Below are 12,776 nucleotides of genomic sequence, written 5' to 3' on the forward strand. Positions count from 1 at the left end.
TATTATTCTGACGTCGTTTACAGTAACTGAATAAGCTGTACTTAATTTCACGTCAAGGTTGTTGATCTTGATAAAGGTCACGTCTCATTTACATAATTTTACATTCAACGGTTATAATTATGCAATAATATATGTCTGTACGTGTACAATTTATTTTTTTATAATTTTATGATTTAATTTGTTATATAAAAGGAAATATGCGCTTTACATTTATTTGAAATTTCACATTTTTTTATATTTAAATATTTTTACATAATTAAAGTACAAGTTTAGATTTTATAAATCAATTCATAACACCGGAAAAACTTAAAAGCATTAAGATAAACTGTAAATTCACGAAACCTTAAAAGATGTTGTAATGTAATACGTAATAATAACTGAAGCATGATTAATTTTTAGCAAAGATTTCTAGCAGTAGTGTGACAAATATCAACAAGTTATTCCAGATTAAAATTTATACTATTTTATATTTTTATAAATATATTACATACTATTTAACATATCCTCTAATGCCATATAATTTATCACCATACCAGGCAGACGCAGACGAATTAAAAAGCGTGCCCGAGCACCATAAGTGGCTTAATATAAAAGCCACATACAAAGTGTGCGAGGAGCATGGCACATATGTCCGTGGCCAAAGATGGATTTTCCGTATGGCTATTTGTTCACGTTCTATGTAATTAGAGATAAACACACAATGGGCGACAAAGAGCCGCGGTAGACCGCTGGGGAGACTGTTAGAGACGGTCCAATGGACTCGCAATTAGCGTCCGACCCGGGTGACAACCGGCAAACTATACCCTTCTAATTGTTAAATAAGCGTGCCTCCGAATACATGGGTATACACAATTGTGTATGAATTTTAAGGCATGGGAGAGTTCGTTTCATGGAATTGATATCCCATTTTCAACGTTTGGGTCGCGGGAGTAATTAACCTGGAATAATTTAACATCGGTATTTATAATATAAGGTGGATCTTAGTTGTATGAATCTTATTTATAATGGTTTAAAAGTTAATTAATATAAGTGTTAGCATTTTTAAGATAAAAATTAACCATATATACTCGTATCATGTTTGAATATGTTACATCGATAGCATTAAGTGTGGGTGTTGCCTATTTTTATCACAAAATTCTGCTAACAAAATTAAATTTTATAAATTAGGTAATCCCGTAATGAATTTAGTTTTTAATGTAACCATTTAAAAACGATATTTTATATAATAATTTTAATTTTCTTCTAAATATATAATTCGAGTCATTTTTTAATTCCATTTGCATAAAATGATTTTGATTTTAAAATATTTCGATTGCCCTTTTTTGACATCTTTCTAGGAAGTGTTACATTAATTAAAATTAAAAGTAGTCAAGAGGAGCAAGGTCTAAAAAATGAGGTGGATGATAAAACGATAAAAATCTTTAAGCCAACTTCCTTGATTTTATCTAGCATAAATTTTGCCACATAGAGACGCGCACTGTCATGCTGTAGAAATATTTGACTAGTGTTGATAAGTGCGGACCTTTAAATTTTTTTCTCGTGCAAACGATTCAGCCTTCTGTTATTGTTTAGCCAGCTTTAATAGTTTCGTAATTCACAATTTAATTGAAACACTACTACTTACACAAAATAACTTTTTTTACAGCGAACCAAGGCTTTGAAGTAGGTTTTACTGCTTGCCATTGAATAACTATTTTTGATTTTTTTAAAGTTGAATTACAAGTTGTTTTCTTTGAGTAAAAATATATTTTTGTCATGTGAGCTTTCTGTCCAAGACCTGTTTGAGTAAACATATTAAAACAGTAAACAAAGTAAATATAAACGTTACTTTTTCGTTCACCCAAAATATAAATATATAAAAAAACGACGAATCCATTACACCTGATATAAAATTACTTACTTGAAATATAATATAAAAATCTTTATTAATGGACAAAAATACAATTATTTAAATCGTATTTTCAATGCGAAAACAATTTAATGGTGGGCGTTCCGCGGTCGATCAAAGGGTTTTGAGTTCACAAAATCCATCTGCAACTCGGCGGTCGGTTATAAGCGGTAACAGTCGTTAATATCGGCATTAATGGGCATCGGTATTCCCTGGCGTTAAACAAGCGCCCGAAACTGTGTTATTCAAATCGCGCCCCCTTAATCCGCGAATAACCCGTTAACGGCCGGGCCTCACGCCATCGCGCCGCTAGCGTGTTAACGGCCATTGGCAAACTTTTAAGCACCCACCCGCAAGCCGGCCCGAGTGACTCTTTAACACCATGGCGCCCACGCGAACGGAAAAATTGTCCAAGATTTATGTACCCACGTAATACATACAGGTTTAATTGAATGAATGGGTTATGAAGAATTGAGGAAAATACAAGGTAAAATTGTAAACGTGGCCCAAACTAATAGTGGCATAATCTGTTCTATTCAATCTTGATCAATAATAGCAACGCAGTATATTTATAGAATGATTGTATGTAAAATTAAATACCGTTTAACACGAAGTCTATTTATTTTTACACGCGGTCTGTAAGTATAAAGAATATGTTTTATATTCTGGGGATTCAACGTACCTACTATCTATCTGTATCGCGAAATGTATCGATGGTATTAATCTATCATTGTCGTTGAAAACGCGTAGAGATTTAATATGCATACAGCGTTAAAGCTTTTTATAATAATAAATGTAATTTTAAGTTATAATATTTGTTTTATTATACTTATAAATATTCGTCAAAACAATTAAAATGAAGTAGAATTTTTCAATCAAATTTTCAACAAGTTGTAAGTAATTTAAATAAATCTTTGCCTTTTAATGGATCTTGCTATACAATTATCAGGTTTATGTTTTTGTGGTTAATTTACAGTCAGATTTATTTATAGATTCAGTAGAATTACGTCCTCAGTTTCTTGCCACTTTTGATGATCCTGCACAATATATTAAAAATCAAAAAAGCAGTATATAAATAACGGTCATTCAAAATTCTGAAATAAATAAAAATCAAATAATATATAAATTTCAACAAAACAAATAAGATTATATAAAAAATATTCACCTGCATATGATTAAAGCCACTTCTATTGAAAGTTTTCCAACCATGTCTACGTCAGAATTTTAAAATCATTTAATGGACTAATATTAAAAAACATTTTTGAATCAAGTATGTTATTGTATTACATTAATCATCCAAAGCATCACTTACAAAATATGCAATATATAAATGTATAGGTAGATATAATTTTTGTTTAATCTATTAATTTAATTTAACAAACCCACTGGTGGGTGCATTTATCACTAACATTGTATTATTTTGTCGGTATATTAACGACGGCAACAAAACCATACTTGAACTATGTTTGTTAATCCGCGCGTTCATTCGCTTAACCAAGCTGCTGTATCAGTGTAGATAGTTGGATACAATATTATGGGGAACTGCTGTAATCGCGGCATTAGGGGGCAAAAACACCGAAACTGAATATACATTATAATTATCCACACGAGACAATACGCCGCGATTTGTTGGTTGAAACCAACCAACCGTGGCACTGCTATTTAGTTTTAGTTAAAAGTTTCAATTTAATCCTACTATGTGTATATAAGCGATTAAATATCGATAAAATACTGCTTTTATATTTTTTTTAATATAAAACTTTTTGCAATAATACTTATATGTTTTTTAATATTATTTATTAAAATATTTTTATTTAATAGGAGTGTCTCTATACAAGAAGCATCTAAATATTTCGTTTTCTATAAATTAGTCGATTTTTTAATTTAATTTGTCTAAATTTAATAAATATAAAAAAACTTTATCTTATCTGCAATATTAATTTAAAGTTTTCCCTCAAAGTATTTTTTTCGTGTGGTTGATTTATATTAATTTTACAATAAGTGAGACTTATATTTCGAAAAGTGTTTTAATTTATTTACATTTACAAGCACTGGTGCTGTATTTGTGTGTCATAGAGTATAAAAATGATATATCGCTAATAAAGTTTGCTGGTAGCAAAATAATTTAATTGTATCACCTTAAATATTGCATAATACAATACTTTAAAGCATTTGATTCAAATAAGACAACGATCTTTGCCTACGAAAAATATAAGGGTGTTTTTTCATAGCAAATTAATTACAAAAATTGTATTTATACACCGTTTATGGTATATTGTATATATAAACTATTATTTGAATTATTTTATTTGTAAAATTATTTCAATTACCCCAATGCGTCACGATGGTAAATTTTTTTTCTATTGAATTGTTACAATAGAAAAAATAATACTTTGTAAGAAAAAATAAATAAATTACAAAATATTAAAATAAAATAATACGAATCGGACCAGCTCTTCAAAGCTGACATTAAAAATATCAACATTTAGGAGCCAGATGCCGACAGCTATAGACAAGTTTGCTAGTGCGAACGTTCTAGCTCTAACAAGCATCACAAGAGGACGCGATTGTGAATCTTGAACACGATCTAGAATCCAAAATTGGAAATCCTTATTTATTGTTTATTGTCAACAGAATCCTTCAGTAATTTTAAGAAATGCTTAGCAAAAATTTTGTTAGAACTTTGCAAATCGTATCCCAATGCTTTTAAAAAAATGGCGCTGTGATACAAGAACAAATAATAACTAAATGTAATAGTTATTTCAAGAATATTTCCTTAATTTTTAAGTTTGAATCGGGGTATTTAATTTTTTATTACAAATTAAGAATGCTCTGAACTAAAGTGTTATAAAGGACTTGTGGCGGCCACACATATAGGCACATTTAAAAGGGCGATTGTCTCATTGTTATTGACCGTGACCAAAAACGTTCATTCATTAACAGTGAGACAAGCATCATGGCACAAGAGAGATTTCTTTTGACCACACACAACACGGGTCGTTGAGAATCCCTTTTGTGACAAAACAGTACGGACGCAATGCAAACCCTTTCCGAAGAATTTGAAAGTCTGGAGCCAAGCAAAAAACTCGCTTTCGGAAATACACGTCAGATTTCTCGAATTCTAAGAAGCCACTGCAGCGATTGACTAGGAGATCAATGCAAAATTGCAATTGGCCAGCTAGCATGCATTCCCCTAAAGAATATAAGCCCGGACTCCGACGAAGAGAAAGCAGACGGTCCGAGATACGAGACGGCTGAGGCACGACACAAGAGACGGCACAGACAGCAGAACCAGCGACACAGACGACCAGAGAGCCAAGATCTACCAGCAGCCATCCGGAGGAACTAGCTACGCGCCCTCACTGACAGATTTGAATATCACACCTGACACTCGCCGCACGCAGCCACAAAACCACGTTCACCTTCATCGCGAGAAACGTCACGCAGTAATCATCCATAGTCAAAATGTAATTATAACTTAATAAGCAATCTAACAGGATTCACCGAAGAGTCTCATTGGCCGCGAGGTCAACCCCTAGGGCTACGCCCCCTAAAGTGGTGACCCCGACGTGATCTAAAGACTCAAATAACTAACAGATCGTTAAAGGAAAACACGTTCTTCAAAACAAAACCAAAAATCTGCAAAGATTTTTTGCAGACGTCGTATTTGTGTATAGAGAACCCTTACTTGCTTACATAAGAGAATTCCGAGATATTTAGTAAAAGTTTTTGTAGCCAAAACACTCTCACTGTAGTCATAGGAATTATCTGATAGCAAACGAAATCGACAAACTGACAATATTGCACTTTCTTAAACTAAAAAGCAGACAGTTGACGAAGCCCCATCTTTATAGGGCATAAAAACCCGTTAGTAAAGAGAAATAATCTGCAACGGATTAAATGAATCTTAATCATTTAAAATCATCTGCATACAAAAAATATTTAGAATTTGTAACTGCCGTATTTATGCCAATAATAAGCGTGAAACTAAGGTCCCAAGTTTGACAACAATCAGCTACAACTTTTTTTAATTATATTTTTTAATAATAGCTATTTAATAATATGCCCTAATAACTAAAAAAAATACTCGTAATTAAAAAAGGTCGTTATAAATAAATGCGATATAAAAGCTGTCTTATAAGAAAAAGAAAGGGTGTATAATTTATAAAAAAAGGTTAATTAAGTATACTAGTATCATTATTAAAGTTTATTTATGTTTAAGCTCTAAAAACGGTCCGCTGCTCTTCTGCCCGCCCGTCCATTAATACGTTAAGACGGCCAGATTTCATTATCGAGTTATGAGCATAAGCAACACTCGTAAATGTTAATTGATATCAGCGCAGGCAAGTTGGAATCGCTTTTTACTGCCCCGACGCCGGGGGTAGTTGGTTCAAAGTTAACCAGTCCCGGGGTGTATAGACCCGCGGCGCTTTAATCTCGACCCCCTTCGTTTATTTGCTTATTCCGCGAACTAAAACTGTTGTGTTCGGTGGGGGTCCGCGAGACCCCGGGTCCGATTCACCCGGAAAGTCTGTTCCGAGCAGGGGGTGGTTTGGCTGTGAAAATATGGAAATACGCAGATAAAAGTTAATGTTGTTAATTAACGGCGCATTTGTTGAGCTTGGTTCAGATCGCGAGCGGTTAACGGCTCGTTGTGGATTTGATGTAAAAATGCAAAATGAACCGCTTTAATAACCGGATGGCGATTTCAGTTTGGTTTAATTGAATAATGAAAGAAGGCGGCGTTCTCAGTAAGATTATTAAGTTAATGTTTTTTAATTTTGAATATTGCGTATAATAGATTAAACAAATAAGTAAACGAAAATACTTAGAAAGCATTTATTTTGGGATTGATTTTTATTATCTTTTAAAAACTTCTTGCTTAACACTGATTTTAAGCATTTGGTGAGCCTGGAAAGTTTATGATAACTTTAAGATAACTAAAAGTAAAATTAACTATTTGATTCTGTATATTTAACTAATCAAGAGCAAAAAAAAAAATTATTATAAGAGTTTTTAGAATTTCGTCGTCTTAAACACCACTTTTATCTCGTTTAAATTCATGAGACAACTTTTACACTTGTTGACTTCTTATATAGGTAAAAATAGAAAATCTAAAAAAATACTTTTTTATATAAAAATTAACCGCTAAGTAAGCACAGCTTAAAAAGTCAATCCATACTGTGCATGCCTTAGTTGATCAGCAATACGGGTTTCGTCAGCGTCGTTTTACGGTAAATAACCTTTTGACAGTTACAAATTCCCTCGATAATAATATCCTGATATTATTAAATTATTTTGTGTGAAGGCCATCATGATAAATTAAAGAAATCTGTTTAATCATTATTATCAGATTTTTAATAAATAAATTCCAAAAATCTCTTTTTGACAAAATAATATTAACATTTACTTTCAGGATATTTCTCTCTCGCTTTATATTTATTTTTAAAATGCTATTTGAACAAAACAATTCACATTTAAACTTAGTCTGGCGGTTTCTAGAGTAATAAATTGTATAATCCATAAGATAAATTTGCGAAAGCGCAATTATCTGGCAATTCCCCACCCGGCATTGATGTGTAATTTTTTTCGTAATTTAGCTTTGCACAAAACCAATTGACCCGATTACTGAAGACAATCGAGTCAAAATTGTACCACCGGGAATTGTAACCGTACCGAATCGATTCCCTTCATCATTTAACCAACAATGTTTAACACATTTTCACGATTATATTACGTAAACAAACATTCAAGTATCTTCTATATGTTTATATCTATAAATAACAGTACATGTACAAGAATGACTTTCTTAATATAGTTTTATATAACACTTGCTTTAAATACGCATAATAATTAATAAATATCATACACATGCAACTTATACAAATTGTGCTAAAATATTTTTTTCACGGTAATACTATTACACGTACAATTAATTAAGACGTATTTTTTACGCTGAACTATTTAAAAAATGAGAATAAAAATAATTTGCATTACAAATAGAATAAAATAAAATAAAGTAGCTTACATTTTTTAAAAGCTTATGTAAGAATTGTCGATTTTTTTCCAAGAGGGACGCGAAGACGTTGAATATGACTGATACGATTTTGGAAAAACCGTTGCTTCAAAGATTAAAAATAATATTAAAACAATTAAATATTATTTATAATCAATAATTTGGTTTAAGGTATTGTAAGTAAGGAATAAATACTATTTAATACATAAAAATAAGAAAAAAGTTTAATTGGCTGATTTTGTAAAATTCACAAAATACAGTTGAAAGAACCTAATCTTAAATTTTGTATGGGTTCCTAGTCCCCTATAACGTAGTATCCCTATAACGAAGTACTAATTTCTACGCTTAAATTGTATCTACCCGTGATAATGTATTCAAATATAATTTCACTTAAATAACTTTAATGGTAATACACATTCACTATAACATATACACTAAATATTTTTTTCATTCCTGACAGAAAACTAAATAATTTATGTTGTTTGGTGTGGTGTTTAAATAACGCTTTATATTTGTAACTATTTTTAATAATTCAACAAAAAATACGTTTAATATATGTTACCAATACAAACTAAAGTTGTTGTTGTTTTATTTTTAAACGCCTAGGTTTTTGTTTAGCCATATCACGTTTCAAGAGGATCGTGAGTGTAGTTTGCCGGTGATATATTATGAATAAAATATTGTAAGTTATACGTGTAAAATAAGCGACAGTCTTCGATAACCGGTAAGTGACAACGAACGCCGCGCGGCTAAAACTTTCTAAAACACGTCTCAAGCGTTTTCCGAAACAGCCAATCTTATTCTTTTTTAAAAAAATATATCTAAAAGGCTAAAGCGAGACGGAAAGCTCTGCCTTTTCACCCTACGGGAATACACACGGCCTCCAGTCACAAAGTAATTTCGGCGCTTTACCCGAGGATTTCAGCGAAAAGACGAAGAAAAAACGTATATAGACTATAATCCAATACGCCGGGGCTCGGTACTGATGAAACAAAACAAATTGCCCGGTAAATCTATGTAGTATGCCTAAAGATAATAAACTGGATGATGTCGGAAGATTGAAAGACGCGAGATGGAGCGGAAGATTTATGAATATTTTTTTGCTGCTCTCCTAAAAGAGTGCCTATTAAAATAATAACATATCTTATATGGCACTTGATGAATAAGATCAATCAAGTCTGTCTATAAAACAGTGAAGTGACATTTATCTATTCACCTGTTATGATTTACCTTCTAATAAATAAATATAATATAATACCTGTTTTTATAAAGATGTCTGCTATTAATTTGCTGTGTAGAAAATATTTTTTTTTTTTTTTTTTTTTAAATGTCTGCCACATCCTGTATTTAAAATATTGAGTTCTGTTTTCATTAAATAAAATAAATTGCCTGAAAGTAATTGATTATGGTATGAGATTGAAAGATGTAAAATTTATTTATAATAAAAAAGTCTTAATATTCCGAGAACACGCCTATTAAAACACGAACCTAAACGAGAAAGAAACCTACGCTGCCAAGTGCTCAACCAAGGCCCTATATTCATAAAACAGTCCCGTAACGGGAATATTAGCATATTTTAAAGTGCTGCCGAGTTTCTTCCCTTTCAATTTGTAACTTAAGTGTTCGATCTCCTTTTTTATATAATTTCCGATCACGTACTTGTTTTTCGACAAAATTTCTCGGTTCCGCAAAAAGTTGGCAAAGGAATAAAATCCCATAGACTTGTTTCTCTGAATGCTTTTTCGCAAACGAAAAGCCCTCTTTATTATAAATTTGAATGTATTATACATATATATTTTTTTCATAAAAGTTTAATTATCGTTTATTAAAATTCCATTTATTTTCAAATAAAATATATAAGCACATAAAATCGTGGTTAAATTGCTTGAAATTTATTAATATAAAAGGCTGTAAATAAATTTGTAAATTAATTTAATAAAATAAGACAGGCAGACATATTTATTATTAATAATTAAAAATAATAAAATTATATATTAGTTATCTTTAAAATATTTATAAAATTACTAATCTAAAGATACACTACAAGGCCAGTGATATATTACACACGGATTGCGCTGCTTGTGTTTCTAAAGGCACAGTCGTATTTCCTATCAATTTATTAGTGTCTTTTCAAGCTTCGAAAATGGCTCGAATAAAGTTTTGTCAAGGATAACGCCCGAAGCCTTCTCAAGTTTAGTGAGACTTGTCACGTTAATGCCGCATAAACGTCTTCAAAGATACAAATTTTCTATATAATATTTTATTACGATAAAATATGTATTATTATAATCAAAAGCAATGCCTATCTGAACGATTTATATGACAATAACTCATGACGAGCTTAATTCAATTCATAATTTCCTCGAATTCGTACAAGACACGACCAACTATCTTTGACACTATAAACTTTGAATTGACACAAATTAAAATAATAAATAACTGTGAATCAAACACACGTTTCAAAAAGAAAAGTAAGTTTATTATACGTAAATATTTATTTATTCATGCTTATGAATTGCATTAAATCATTGTAAGTTTTCAAAAAGCCATTTATTATGTAGTTGCCATTTTCTTTTCATTTAAAGAGCAATTTATGTATGTTTTTATTGCTGAACAATTATGTCAACCTTTGATAAGCCTTTTTCATTGTTTTAGTTCATATTTATGAGGCCATAATCCAATAAAAACTGTATATGACACGTGCCATATATTGCACAGGTTATATGGTTATATTATACAAAGTAGTATGTTTTATACTATTATACATACTATAGTGAATATGTTTGTGCATACTTGGCGACCCATACATTGTGCAACTTTGTTAGGGCATTTGGTCACGTGCTTGAACAGCATATGGGATAAACTGTTAAACGTGTGAATAAAATATAATTAAAAACAATGAAAATGTAAAATTATTGTACCGTATGCATATAATTATACAATAAATATACATATTTTTTTGCTTTAACTTATATATAAAAAAAGTTGATTTACATTCAAGATACGTAGTATAAACACTAAATAAATCAATATCAATATGTTATGTTACAAGAAAATGATCTCAATTATCTACATAAAATACATACATTTTTATTATTTTATACCAAAAGAAAATAAAATATTGAGTTTGCTAAGTTTACAATAATACTGATGAATGTATCTGAGATCGAAAAATTAATGCGATTAAAAAATGCGTTATATCATATTGTGTTTCAGCTTCTTCAAGAAACAATTAAAAGAAGTTCAAAAATATATAGGCATGGATGATTTTTTTCAATACTACCTAGCTCATTTATACTACCTGGCTCCATTTTAAGTAAATATCACGATATTCGTCCGTGAGATTAAGAAGATCTATGTTAGCTTAATCTGTGACGATTGATTTAAATTATTATTATATATTAATTACTAATTCTGACCTCTGGAATTAAAAAACGTTCATATGGGAATCGAACCATAGTCTATCAGGTCAATAGTCAGCGACATATGGCACTCGTCTATCGAGCTAGTTAATACATATGTATATAAAAACACAAGGTTGTCAAAAAATCAATAAAAACCTAATGTTTATATCAATACAATTTGAAGATTGTTTTAAGTACGTGCAGTGTTTAGAACAATCTTGTAAGAATAAGTGTTGGGTCTAATACACTTAAGCATCAGACTAATTCAATTTGAAATTAAATTTAAAATTAGTAGAACCAATAATTTAATATTTCACAAAATTAACAATATTTTTTTATCCATTATAAGATTTTTAATTTATTTAATATTATCGGATTCAATAATTATGTCAAATAATAAGCTTATTTTATTAGTCTTAGAAATTCTATTAAAGAAAAAAAATAATAAAAAATAATTAATTAATCACGTGATGTGTCATCAAAAAAATATTAATCATTATATCTTATTGTTTAAGGCAAGATACAAAAAAAAACAGAAATAAAAATAAAATCTCCAAAGACGTCAGTGGCTAAGAAAGAGGTATACCTCAATATGTTTTAAGGTAGCCGGAAGAATTGTCGAAAAATAACCTATCGACTTTTTTGTAAAATTCAATTATGTTGCTATAAGAGTAAGGATAGATAGTAAGTACCATGATTCTAATTTAGGTTCTTGCGTTTTTCTTAATAAATAGTTTTCTTTTGACATGCTTTGAAAATAATTATATTTTTTTATTCCTATGAAAAATGTAAGTAATGTTTTTAAATACAAGTTAATAAATTTATATTAAATCTTAGTTTAAGGCACTATTATATTAGAATTAAAAACTCATTCAAAGCCATAAGCAAGCTGTACAGAACTCAGAATGCCGGAAATTCAGATGACAATCGGAAATTTAGGCCTAGTCACACGTTTATCCCTAGCAAGCGGAGATCACAACGCTGCTGCAGTTAATATATCAAAATCAGGACGCTAATATTTAATCCCTCATTGTGGATGGAGTCCGTGCCATAAATCTGATTTCTGCTCAGTTTGACTTACGGCGATGGTCCAGGTTCCGCTTTCGAAACGTTAATTCCGTGTGCATCCGGTGCGGAACTCGTTCGAAATGGCAATAATTTTAGAGCCGGCCAATGATATGGATCGTGTATAAATTATAATTCGGTCACGTACTATTTTTATAGGTGTACACTCCACACGTGGGCCGGGGGATCGTTTCGCTCTCTGTCCGGACAGCGATGCTCGAACAGGTACACCCGTTGGAATGGGATGAAATAATTTTTACCCAACCAACGTTTTGTGCTTTCTGGCTGCATTGACGTGTATTTATTTATGCCTCGTGTCTCGCATTGTTTGTTTTATCTGTGATATTTGTAAAAATAAATTTGTGAATCCAATCATACTTTTTAATGTAAAAAGTGCAACACT

The sequence above is a fragment of the Plectrocnemia conspersa genome, unplaced genomic scaffold, assembly GCF_051122295.1.
Source record: "Plectrocnemia conspersa isolate PC_06_02 unplaced genomic scaffold, ASM5112229v1 ptg000013l, whole genome shotgun sequence".
Lineage (NCBI taxonomy): Eukaryota > Metazoa > Arthropoda > Insecta > Trichoptera > Polycentropodidae > Plectrocnemia > Plectrocnemia conspersa.